We start from the raw sequence: 14,042 nt of genomic DNA on the forward strand, positions 1-14,042 counted from the left end.
GCAGTGGTTACTCTGGACTCGCATTCGGGAGGACGACGGTTCAATCTCGCGTCCGGCCATCCTGATTTAGGTTTTCCGTGATTTCCCTAAATCGCTCCAGGCAAATGCCGGGATGGTTCCTTTGAAAGGACACGGCCGACTTCCTTCCCTAATCCGATGAGACCGATCACCTCGCCGTCTGTCTCCTTCCGCAAACAACCCAACCCCAACTTCAGTATGTGGCAAGGCATCGACGCTTCAGGTTGCTGATGGTGGAACTCAGTACAAAGGCAGTCAGCTCTGTGCGGTGTTAGTGTGCGCCTTTACTGCAGACAGGCAACAGACACCATTAGTGACAGTGCATGCTGCGTACGTAAGTCGCGATTGTGACAATGCCAGGCTGAAAACAATGGTCATACACTGTAGAAGCAAAAAACTGTGCGTACAGGGAAATGGGGCAACCTAATCGTCAAACCATCACGAAGTTGAACCGTTCATGTACAGTGATTGATAACCTCGTTAGATTGGGCGCACCATATGGACAGAACGAAAAATCTGAGCAAATTGGGGAATTATGACGCATCGAAAGTTACTTTTGCGCAAAGCAAGGTCCACAAGCCGTTGTTCTCAGCTTGTTGCCGATTTAGGGTCGCCGGTAACTGTCAGGCGTGTACGACAAATTTTGTCACATGAAAAACCTCTTGCCACGCGGAGTGGCCGCGCGGTTTAGGGCGCCATGACACGGATTGCGTCGCCCCCCCTCCGTCCCCCCCCCCCCCCCCCCGGAGGTTAGTCGTCCCGTGTGTGTGTGTGTGTGTGTGTGTGTGTGTGTGTGTGTGTGTGTGTGTTTGTTTGTTTCGTTCTTAGCATAAGTAGTGTGTATGTCAAGGGACCGATGGCCTCGGCAGTTTGGCCCCTTAGGAATTCACACACATTTGAAAATTTGGAAAAATCTCTTGCATTCAAGAAAAGATTGCAAGAACCCACTCATAACACCCAAGTAATAACAGGAAAGATTGTAGCTTACTGATAGACATCGTCATGGAGTTCAGAATGGGTTAAAGTGATCTTCAGTGATGAGAAGCGCTTTAATGTAGACTGTCCGGATGGATTTCAGTATGGTGCAGATGATCTAAGAACAGAGCAGCAAGTAAGAATCAACAGAAATTTTGGTGGGAGAAGTTTGATTTGGGCAGCGTTCTGCGCTAAAGACAAGTCGCACATTTCTTGGATGAACGCTAGAATGAACTCTGATTTTATATAGTGCAGATGCACACATACCATCGCAGAATCAATATAAAGATGGCCGCCCCACTTGAGACTTGCACCAGGGAAGAACAGCGTTCTGTTATTCGGTTTTTGCATAGTGAAGGTGTGAAACCTATTGAAATTCATCGACGAATGAAGGTTCAGTACGGTGATGCATGTTTGTCACAGCAGCAAGTCTACGAATGGGGTAGGAAGTTCGCAAATGGTGTGACTTCAGTGGAAGATGCTCCTCGTCCAGGTCAGGCACAACGAGTTGTGACTCCACAGAACACTTCAGCAGTTGAAGCCGTAGTGAAGGAAAACCGCCAAGTGACACTGAATGACATTGCAGCATGTTTACAGATTAGTCATGGGTCAGCACAACACATTGTGCATGATGTGCTCCAATTTCACAAAGTGTCTGCAAGATGGGTGCCACGGCAGCTGACTCCTGAAATGAGAGAACGACATGTTGATGCTTGTGAAGAACTTCTTGGGCGCTTTGAACGAGAAGGTGATGGTTTCCTTGCAAGAATCGTTACTGGGGACGAAACCTGGGTTCACTTCCACGAACCGGAAACGAAGAGAGCGAGCAAGGAATGACGCCATTTCTCATCACCAAGACCAAAGAAGTTTCGAACAGAACCATCAGCAGGGAAGGTTGTACTGAATCTTTTTAGGGACGAAAAAGGCGCCATTTTCGAGCATTACATGCCTAGAGACACCACTGTCACCAGTGCATCATACACAGTTCTCCTAAAAAAATAATCTGCGGCATGCAATCAAATCAAAGCGACGTGGATTGCTGTCAGCAGGTGTCCTTTTGCAACATGACAATGCAAGTCCTCACACTACCCATACAACAGAGAGCGAGCAACCCAGACCTTGCCCCAAGTGATTTCCATATGTTTGGACCACTCAAAGACGCAATGGGAGGAAAGAAGTTCCGTTCTGATGAAGAGGTACGCCACGCGGTGCATGAGTGGTTGCGCGGACTACCAAGAGAATTTTTTTCTAATGGAATTTATGCACTTTGTAAGCACTGGAGGACTTGCATTGAGCGTGGGGGAGATTATGTTGAAAAGTGATACAGCTTTGTACCACTTCTGCACAATAAATATTTAAAAAATATTTAAGTTTTCCTTTTGACTCGCCCTCGTACATATACACTGAGATGTTAGACATAACTGATTACAATATGGGACATAAAAGATGAAAGTCTACTGTTGAACGAGATGGTGCATCCGTGGATGCTTCTGCCAGAACCAAGAACTGCTTTGCAGATAGATACCGATGTCTTGCCCTGTTCTGCACGTGGCCCGGATCTGAACTCCGTGGAAAGCATTTTGAGATTAATTACGGGACATGTTTAAGGGAATGGGAGGCAATTTTAAGCCGTAAGCCAGCTGAAAAGAGCGAACATTTACAAAATCCGTACTGAAGAGGTGGTTTGAGGTAATTAGGAAGAACGGAGCTGGGACAAAGTACTAAAACTGCAACAACACATGAAGACAGTGTCTTTGTACCAAATTCCATCCAGGAAATGCAACCGCCTTATTTTGTTACTTGTCTATTGAAAGAAACTATCTAATTGGCTCATGACTAATTATGTCGAACGTGTATCTACTACTTTAATAACAAATTGAATACATGTATGCTTCAGACATTCTACTATTTCTTTCGTAGGAGCCTTGCCTTCATACTGATTTCCGCTACTGTTTATAGTCGTCAATTAACCGTGAGATGATACTACAGACGAGTAAGTATTAATTGCATGCTAATTGCTGGCACGGAAAAAGTGAGTCAAGGGGAGGCGCGTATAAATTGTCAAAGCAGCGAACTGTATCGTATCGCGAAACAAGACATGCGCCGGAATCGGTGGTGATAGGGAAAGACTGGAAGGGGTCACCTTGGCTGAGTCCAGATACCAACAGCGCAGAGATTCCGGGCAAGATTAATAGTCGTACGCGAGCGGGTCAAGGCCTGAACTGCGCACCAGCTCAATAAGTGCTTCAGAAACGATTCATCATTCGTGCTCCAGTCGGGGTGAGGGGCTGTGGGGGGGAAACAGCGGCTTTCTACTGTCGAACATGGAACAGCACCGTACCCTTGGTGCAACACGCAGCGGCCATCACGTAAACCAAAACACGGATGGACTTAGAAACAGCACGCCAGTGCATAAAGATGCGCTTACAAGAATTATATTTTCGTGTAGTATGTTGCCACAATAGACTAGCCGTAAACATTGCTGCCCCATAGCCGATTGGTAACGAAGGTGCGAGCATACAGAATAGGTTCCCAGATATGCAATTGGCTCAAAGACTTCTTAAGTAACAAAACCCACTACGTGGTCGTGGAGGGCAAGTGCTATAACCAGAGACAGAGATATCGTTAGGAGTGACCCAGGGAAGTGTAATAGGGACGCTATCATCCACTATACAGGGTGTTACAAAAAGGTACGGCCAAACTTTCAGGAAACGTTCCTCACACACAAATAAAGAAAAGATTTTATGTGGACATGTGTCCGGAAACGCTTAATTTCCATGTTAGAGCTCATTTTAGTTTCGTCAGTATGCACTGTACTTCCTCGATTCACCGCCAGTTGGCCCAATTGAAGGCAGGTAATGTTGACTTCGGTGCTTTTGTTGACATGCGACTCATTGCTCTATAGTACTAGCATCAAGCACATCAGTACGTAGCATCAACAGGTTAGTGTTCATCACGAACGTGATTTTGCAGTAAATGCAATGTTTACAAATGCAGAGTTGGCAATGCCCATTTGATGTATAGATTAGCACGGGGCAATAGCCGTGGCGCGTTACGTTTGTATCGAGACAGATTTCCAGAACGGTGGTGTCCCGACAGGAAGACGTTCGAAGCAATTGATCGGCGTCTTAGGGAGCTCGGAACATTCCAGCCTATGACTCGCGACTGGGGAAGCCCTAGAACGACGAGGACACCTGCAATGGACGAGGCAATTCTTCGTGCAGTTGACGATAACCCTAATGTCAGCATCAGAGAAGTTGCTGCTGTACAAGGTAACGTGGACCACGTCACTGTATGGAGACAGCGCGTGCAGGCACTATCAGCAGCTGATTGGCCTCCACAGGTACACCGAATGGTTCATCCAACAATGTGTCAATCCTCATTTCAGTGCAAATGTTCTCTTTACGGATGAGGCTTCATTCCAACGTGATCAAATTGTAAATTTTCACAATCAACATGTGTGGGCTGAGGAGAATCCGCACGCAATTGTGCAATCACGTCATCAACACAGATTTTCTGTGAACGTTTGGGCAGGCATTGTTGGTGATGTCTTGATTGGGCCCCATGTTCTTCCACCTACGCTCAATGGAGCACGTTATCATGATTTCATACGGGATACTCTACCTGTGCTGCTAGAACATGTGCCGTTACAAGTACGACACAACATGTGGTTCATGCACGATGGAGCTCCTGCACATTTCAGTCGAAGTGTTCGTACGCTTCTCAACAACAGATTCGGTGACCGATGGATTGGCAGAGGCGGACCAATTCCATGGCCTCCACGCTCTCCTGACCTCAACCCTCTTGACTTTCATTTATGGGGGCATTTGAAAGCTCTTGTCTATGCAACACCGGTACCAAATGTAGAGATTCTTCGTGCTCGTATTGTGGACGGCTCTGATACAATACTCCATTCTCCAGGGCTGCATCAGCGATTCCATGCGACGAAGGGTGGATGCATGTTTCCTCGCTAACGGAGGACATTCTGAAAATTTCCTGTAACAAAGTGTTTGAAGTCACGCTGGTACGTTCTGTTGCTGTGTGTTTCCATTCCATGGTTAATGTGATTTGAAGAGAAGTAATAAAATGAGCTCTAACATGGAAAGTAAGCGTTTCCGGACACATGTCCACATAACATATTTTCTTTCTCTCTGTGTGTGTGTGTGTGTGTGTGTGTGTGTGTGTGTGTGTGTGTGAGAGGAATGTTTCCTGAAAGTTTGGCCGTACCTTTTTGTAACACCCGGTATATGAAGATAGTAACTGTTCTCGAAAGAACAGCTATTACTGATGACCGTGAAGCTTCTCTAGAATCAACGATAGTGAACTGAAACCCTCAGCTGACGACAGGTGTTGTTGATATACCTCAATGGGGACAGATGATATATATTTTATAAAATAGTAACTCTCCTCCAAAGAGAAGCGTCCCGGTCGGGGCACAAATTTTCAGCTATCGCCATATGTCGGCAGCTAAGGGTTTCAACTAATTATGATTTATTCTAGGCAAGTTGCACGGTCATCAATATCAATAGTATCTATTCTTTAGAGAGCAGTTACTAATATATATATATATATATATATATATATATATATATATATATATATATATATATAATGGCTACCCAGCCATTTATCCGCGTCTGTGCGAATACCCACAGGTTGCCCGAACTCTTAAGGCAATCGTCACCTTAGTGTCCGCGAGTAACGAGTGGATGAACAAATATCTATTAGTACATTACGTATGTAGTTTGTGGGCATTTGGCAGTGTGGGTCTCAAGGGAAGCGTGCAAGGGATAAGTCCCTGCAGTCGCGCTATTCATGTGTGCCCTCGGTGGCTCAGGTGGATTGATCATCTGCCATGTAAGCAGGAGATCCTGAGTTAGTCCTGGTCGGGGCGCACATTTTCTGCTGTCCCCATCTAGGTATATCAACAACACCTGTCGCCAGTTGAGGGTTTCAATTATCATTTATCTTAATTAAGGTTTTTCGTGATTTTCGTAAATGGCTTAAGGTAAATGCCTGGATGCTTCCGTCGAAACGGCATGGCTGCTCTTTTTCCCCATCCTTCCCCAATCCCATCTTGTGCTCCGTATCTAACGGCCTCATTGTCGACTGAATGTTCATCTCCTCCTCCCTCGCCTACATGAAGATAAACTGGGACTCGTACTGAGGCGTGTAGAGTTACGCTTCTCCCCTCGCTCTGTTTGCGAGTGGAACACGAAAGGAAATTACTAGTAGTGTACAGGATACTCTCCGCCATGCACCTTACTGTGGCTTTCGAAGTATCTGCGTAGATGATAAATGAAGATTGCTGGAATGGAGCTGCAGTACACGACAATATTGCTTGTGGGTCGGTCTGTTGCAGGTAGCTGTCGAGATATTGCAGAGGTGTTAATGGCATTCTGAACCAAGGGTGGAGTGTGTTGAGTACGGCTGGGCCATCCCACATCTTTCCTTACCTCTATGCTTCCTTCGGTCTGGGCCTGCCTTTCTCTTCTCCACGCCAGTACCGCACAGGCAAAAAGTGCATTCCTGGCCAAGAGAAGTCTACTAGTATCAAAAACAGGCCTTAAACTGAGGAAGAAATTTCTGAGAACGTACGTTTGGTGCACAGCGTTGTGTACTAAAGAAACATGGACTGTGGGGAAAACCGGAATGGAAGAGAACGAAGCATTTGAGATGTGGTGCTACAGAAGAGTGTTGAAAATTAGGTGGACTAATAAGGTAAGGAATGAGGTGGTTTTGCGTAGAATCTGAGAGGAAAAGAATTTGTGGGAAAAAGTGATACTGAGAAGGGACGGGATAAGGCATCTGTTAAGACATCAGGAAATGACTTCCATGGCACTAGAGGGAGTTGTAGAAGGCAAAAACTGTAGAGGAAGACAGATTCGAATAGATCTTGCAAATAATTGAGTACGTTGGTTGCAAGTGCTGCTCTGAGATTGTGAGATGAAGAGGTTGGGACGGGAGAGGAATTCGTGGCGGGCCGCTTGAATGCTGGACTACGGTCACACACGTTAGATCCCATTGATATCTCTCATCTTTACCAGTCACTTTCATCTCCTTCACTGTCGCAACTCGTGGCCTAGTTGCTAATGTCGCCTCTAGATCTTGGGGGTCCCACGTTCGATTCCCCTTCGGGTCGGAGATTTTCTTGGTTTAGAGATTGGCTGGCCGTCTTGTCACTTGATTTCATTCTCAGCGACACGGAAAAATTACTATAGGAGAGAGTGTAGTTAGCATTCCAGTCAAAAGCTACAGAAAAATCGAAATAAGGCAGCAATTGTGAACTCTTATAATCCATCAAATTTTTTGAGTCTTCAAAAAATTTTTATTAACTGCCGCAACAATTCCTTCAGAAACTATGGAAAAGATAAAAAATAACGTAAGACGAAGTAAAACATGGACATGCAGGACTCTGACAGATGGAGGAATAAAAATGTAGTACGAATTGCGTCCTCTAACAACCATCTTGGAATCTGAAAAGTAAACAACTGAAACTGAATATTTAACAAATTCGTACAAGGTTATTCACATTAACTTCGGAGTTTCGGAAGATGACTACAGAAAAACCAAAAGAGGAACAGAAACAACAAACACAAATCAGTGGCTAGACCGTCTCTCAAACTTTTTTAACTCGCACTATATATGGTCAGAGAAGCACGTTGGTGGCGTGGGAAACACTGAGACGTGCGTACAATTCATTGAAGTCGCTCAAAGGCTCCGTGCACGATCAAACAATTTGTCACACTTCGGTAGCTTCGTCAGATATCTGAACGTGTAAGCCGCAGTTTGACGTGTTTCTCAAACGTAGAATGAGTTTGACATGTAAGAGAGCAGCTGATTGACGGCAGATTTGGCAAGATGTCGGATGTCATTTGTCTCTGTTTCGCCGCGCATGTTTACACAGCGAATTTTATAGTTCACCCCGCTGTATCGTGAGTTTCCGCAACTTTGGAAATGGCTATCAAATAGGGGTGGCTAGTTTAACACCACAAACATACCTGTTTGGTAATAACTTTTCATCTTCATTTTTCATACAATCCATATTTTTCAAGGTGTTTGGTTGTTCCAAGTTAAACGGCCTCTATACGTAGATTTAGAACTTCTTACATCAAACATAAAATATATTAAATACCATAAATATACAATACCGTGCATATACAAGGTATAGAACAGTGAAGAGGGAATAATAAGACTGGACGACGAGGAACGAAGTGCTCGGGCTCACAAGTCTGTAAGACAGGGATGTCACCTTCCGCCCCTACCGTTAAATTTGTACATCGACGAAGCAATGATGGAAATAAAATAGAGGTTCAGAGAAGAACTAAAATTAAAGTTTAAAGAATATTAATGATACGATTCGCTGATGACGTGGCTATCGTGAGTGAAACTGAAGAATAATTAATCTATCTTCTGAATGAAATGAAGTCTAATGAGTACATCGAAGAGACGAAAGTGATGAGAATGGCGAGAAACCTAAAAACAGAATTGATGGTCACGAAGTAAATGCTCAGGAATTCTGCTACCTAGGCGTCAAAACAACGAATGACAGATGGAGCAAGGATGACATCAAAAGCAGAGTAGCACTGGCAAAAAAAGGGCATTCCTGGCCAAGAAAAGTCTACTAATATCAAACATAGGCGTTAAATTGAGGAAGAAGTTTCTGAGAATGTACGTCTGGAGCACAACATTGTATGGTACTGAAACATGGACTGTGGGGAAAACCGGAACAGAAGAGAATCGAAGCATTTGAGATGTGGTGCTACAGAGTAAGTTGAAAATTAGGTGGACTGATGAGGTAAGGAATGAGGTGTTTCTGAGCAGAATCGGAGAGGTAAGGAATATGTGGAAGACACTGATAAGGAGAAGGGACAGGATGATGCGGCATCTGTTAAGACAGCAAGGACTGACTTCCATGGTACTAGAGGGGCAAAAACTGTAGAGGAAGACAGAGATTGGAATACATCCAGCAAATAATCGAGGACGTAGGTCGCAAGTGCTACTCTGAGATGAAGAGGTTGGCCCAGGAGAGGAATTCGTGGGGGGTCGTATCAAACCAGTCAGAAGGCTGATAATTGAAAAAAGCTGCAACAAGTCACTTTATCAACTACTTTCTTGTTCGATGAAAAAGTTTCTGAACTTTTCAGGTTCATATTCTGATGGTGCATATGAAAATTACACGAATATTTTATAGCAGGATGCTGGATACTGTTTCTGCTACAAGAAGACGTAGAAACGCTTTCATTCGCCAATCTGAGTTATGTTTGTATGGCGAGTTGTATTGAAAAGTGGAGTTTCGTACTTATTGTTACAATATGGCCAGCTTTTGTAAGTGGTATCCACCTGGCACGGCACGGTACGTTAAGTTACTATATCCACTTGGTTACAGCTACAGGTCACTCACATTACAGTGGATGTGAACTGATTGATTGAGCAGCTCCTGGCTATGGGTTTTATGCAACCCACGACTTAAAATACCACGAGCAAGATTTTCGTGTTCTCCCCCTCTCTATGCACAAACTATTAGTCCTATAGCCAGAAATGAACAGGCCTTTTTGTAGAAAATTTAATGTAGCTAAATTTTATACTGCGATAAGCTTTCGCTACAGGCAGTAGTTTTCAATATATTAAAGAAAAACGCACAAAAGTGATCTTGTAAAGCGTTTTTGTTGAAAACCTCAAAAGCCATGGCTTAAAGTGAAAACAAATACCAGTTCAGAATTTACAGTAAATTTGCTATGAAAAGGATCTGATTTTATTTTTATTTTAGGACTACTAGTTCTCGCGAGATAATAGAAAAGCATAGCGCGCCCGACTGCCTCTTGAAAGCGTTGCGGGTTGCATAAAAACAGCAGGCATGGGCAGCTGGATAAACAGATGACTGACGGCATGTGCTATACAACTAGCGCGTTTTTAAAATATGTTAATGAAAAGATACGACAAACTTGGTTCTGTGACATTTTTTGTGCGCGTAATACAGTCGATGTGTGAGAAAATACTTCGATCAGAGCTGGTGTTTACGTAAATGCCCAAAAATTGTCTGTATATAAATACATGACCTTCACGTTTAAAATAAGTAATTTAAAGTGAACTGCAGCCTTACTTCTATTCTTATGCTAACATCGTCCGGAACTATTGCTAACAAGAGCTTTGTTTCGTTGTAGCTAACATGATAGCAGGTACGTCAGTATCGAGAAATTTTATGAAGCTTACACATTTAATTACACAATTAATAAATCATTCTCTAGGGGATTACTGACACATACAAAAGTGGAGCTGGGGTTTGCAATTTCCAGTATTTAATTTCAATAAAGTCACAGGTTCTAAATCATTCATAACAGACGAGCTTAATATTGAATATTACAGCACGAGGTAATAAAATTGTATTATATAGTCTGAATATATGTGATGTCGAATTATTTTAAGTTTTAGATGTGAAGGTGATTATTTGAGGCAGTCGAAATCGGTAATCTAAACATGTTTTTTGTGACTCGAGGAAAAAACTGCAACAAATACGGCAGTCACTGTCGTTCCCAAAAGTTAAAAATGATTTCGCTACGCCAGTGACAGACTTGGATACAAATAATGCACCAGAGTTCCGAACCAAAGCGATGCGCTTGGCCGTAACGTGTGGGCGGATGGAAGGGAGGGAATTAGGAATGCTTGCCAGAGACATCAGCATAATGTGGCGACGACATTAAGCGTCTGTGTCGGGGTCTTCGTAATGGATGACGCGGGACGAGTATGTCGAGGCATTAGGGTCGCTGTCTGTGCACTGTGGAGGCACGACCTCGCCCAATTACCACGGACTTCCGTCGCCATGATTCACAGCACGTCTGTCTGTCTGACCTGTTAACTCTTTTCAGCACTACCCTCAACTGTATGGGGTCTAGGGATGTCTTACATTGAAAGTAATTTTTCTCAGATAGCAATTGGTACGTGTGCCAAGTTCGATAGAAACTGCTTTAGCTGTTAGAGAGATGTCGATGTGTCACTGTAGTTGCCCTTACCGTGACCTCCAGCGGTAAAACGTCATATGCACCATCACCAATGGAGCAGGCCACATCAGAAACTGTGGATTCGATTCTACGAGGGGCGTTTAAAAAGTCTATGCAAAAATAAAAACTATTACGTGTTTGGGGTAAACCTTTATTTTTCGACATAGTCTCCTTAGACTTAACCACTTCGTCCAACGCTGTTCTAAATTGTTGACACCTTTCGAATAATAGGAATTGTCAGACTCTGCAGAATAGCTATTCGATGCTGCAATCACCTCGTCGTTTGAATAAAATCTTTGTCCCCACAGCTATTTCTTCAAATTGGGGAACAAACAGTAGTCCGAGGGAGCCAAGTCTGGAGAATAGGGGGGGGGGGGGGGGATGTGAAACGAGTTGGAATCCTATTTCCATTAATTTTGCGACCACAACTGCTGAGGTGTGTGCTGTTGCATTGTCGTGATGGACTTTTCTGCGATCCCATCTCCGACGTTTTTCTTGCAGCTCAGTTTTAAAACGATCCAGTAACGATGAATAATATGTACCTGTAATAGTTTTCGACTTTTCCAGATAGTCGATGAGGATTATCCCTTGCGAATCCCAAAAGACAATTGCCATAACCTTTCCGGCCGAAGGAATGGTCTTTGCCTTTTTTTGTGCAGTTTCTCCCTTGGTAACCCATTGTTTAGATTGTAGTTTGGTCTCAGGAGTGTAGTAATGTATCCATGTTTCATCTACACTGACGAAAGGGCGCTTAATGTCCTGCGGATTCTTCCTGAACAGCTGCAAACCATCCTTGCAACACTTCACACGATTCCGTTTTTGGTCAAGCGTGAGCAGTCGCGGAACCTATCTTGCGGATAGCTTTCTCATGTCCAAATTTTGGTGCAAAATATTATGTACCCGTTCATTCGAGAAGCCCACAGCACTAGCAATCTCACCCACCTTAACTCTTCTGTCATCCATCACCATATTATGGATTTCATCAATGATTTCTGGAGTCGTAACCTCCACAGGGCGTCCAGAACATTCATCCCCACTTGTGTCCATATGGCCAAGGCGAATATTTTGAAACCACTTTTAAACTGTTCTAGTCGAAGCTTCTCTTTAGTCTTGCCTTTCATAAAGGTATGTTTAATCAACACACGAATTTCGCTTTCGTCCATTTTGACAATAACTCGAATTCACGAATGCCAAACCAAAGAAATAGATCAATATGACAGACTTGGTGTGCGTTCTTTCCAAAGATGATACTAACTAAACATGACCTCAAAACGCGCCGGTGGTGCCATCTCTCCGACTTTGCACGGACTTTTCAAACGCCCCTCGCAATATCGGTTGTTGCCGAATATGTTTGCAACTCATGGATTCTTATCCGTATCCCTGCTACTTAGGATATTTTGGAGAATATTACCCAGACAGTATTTTTGTGGAAATAATTATTTAACACGTTCACGCCGGCGTCTACTACCGGTGGCTCACCGTAGATTCTCCCATCGAGCGGCGAGTACCACCGCTGGCGCACGCTTGACCCTACAGATTATTCTACCAGCAGTACACTAACGTGCGCAGTAGCCTATCAGCCAGGCGCAACGAGCAGCTGTGAAGAAAATTTTGAGAGACCCACGCGGTACACCTTTCTGTTTTCATTATTTAAGCAGAACACCCGTCCTTCAAACCATAAAATTTTGTTAGCCATATATACGTTTTAAAATAGGTGTCAACAGTTTTTGAAAGTAACAGTAATCTCTCCAATAAGGCACTGTCCCGACAAAGTAATTCACTCACTGATTAATCATCGCCCACCCCAAACCACTAAGAATAGAAACTTGAAATTTGCAGAGGATGTTGATCTTCCACTGCAGACATCATTTAAGAAGGGATTCTTCGAAATTCCATCACAAAAGAGGTGAAGTATGGAATGAAAGATCTTGAAAAATGTCTCTAAGGCAGGTTTGAAGCTAAGCCTACGAAAATTTGTATTTGGTTTCTTTGTCAGAAATAAATGTTTCAGCCTTTTTTTGGAAGTAAACCCTTCGGGGTGAAAAATTGACTATTTTTTGAAAATAGTTATGAAAGTACTACTAAAGTATTTTTAAGGCTATATCCATGAAAACTGGTGTTCGACTTCAGTTGTTATATATATATATATATATATTGTGTGTGTGTGTGTGTGTCAGTCTTCTGATTGATGATTCCTCTCCTGTGCTAACCTCTCCATCTCAGAGTAGCACTTGAAATATAAAAGCTCTCCGTCTTCGGGCCACGAGTGGCCTACCGGGACCATCCGACCGCTGTGTCAACCTCAGAGGAGGATGCGGATAGGAGGGGCGTGGTGTCAGCACACCGCTCTCCCGGTCGTTATGATGGTTTTCTTAGACTGGAGCCGCCACTCTTCGGTCGAGTAGCTCCTCAATTGGCATCACGAGGCTGAGTGCACCCCAAAAAATGGCAACAGCGCATGGCGGCCTGGGTGGTCACCCATCCAAGTGCCGACCACGCCCGACAGCGCTTAACTTCGGTGATCTCACGGGAACCGGTGTATCCACTGCGGCAAGGCCGTTGCCCATAGTTGTAACATACGTCCTCAATTATTTGCTGGATGTAGTCCAGTCTCTATCTTACTCTACAGTTTTTGCACTCTACAGCTCCCTCAAGCACCATGGAAGTCATTCCTTCATGTCTTAAGAGATGTCATATCATCCTGTCCCCCCTCCTTATCGGTGTTTCCCTCATACTCCTTTCCTCTTAGGTTCTGCGTTGAACCTCTTCATTCCTTACCTTATCAGTCCACCTTATCAGTCCACCTTATTTTTAACGTTCGTCTGTAGCACCTCATCTCAAATGCTTCGATTCTCTTCAATTCCGGTTTTCCCACAGTCCATGTTCCATTACCATACAATACTGTACTCCAGACGTGCATTCTCAGAAATCTCTTCTTCAAATTAAGGCCGATATTTGATACTATTAGACTCCTCTTGGCCAGGAATGCCCTTTTTTGTCATTGATAGTCAGCTTTTGATGTCCTCCTTGCTCCGTCCGTCATTGGTTATT

The 14,042-nt window shown here is 43.8% G+C and overlaps 1 pseudogene; it reads right to left on the bottom strand.

The window, feature by feature from the left end:
- Nucleotides 1-13,437: 13,437 nt before the first annotated feature.
- Nucleotides 13,438-13,555, bottom strand: LOC124719314 (annotated as a pseudogene).
- Nucleotides 13,556-14,042: the final 487 nt, after the last annotated feature.

The sequence above is a fragment of the Schistocerca piceifrons genome, chromosome 10 (genome assembly GCF_021461385.2).
Source record: "Schistocerca piceifrons isolate TAMUIC-IGC-003096 chromosome 10, iqSchPice1.1, whole genome shotgun sequence".
Taxonomy (NCBI): domain Eukaryota; kingdom Metazoa; phylum Arthropoda; class Insecta; order Orthoptera; family Acrididae; genus Schistocerca; species Schistocerca piceifrons.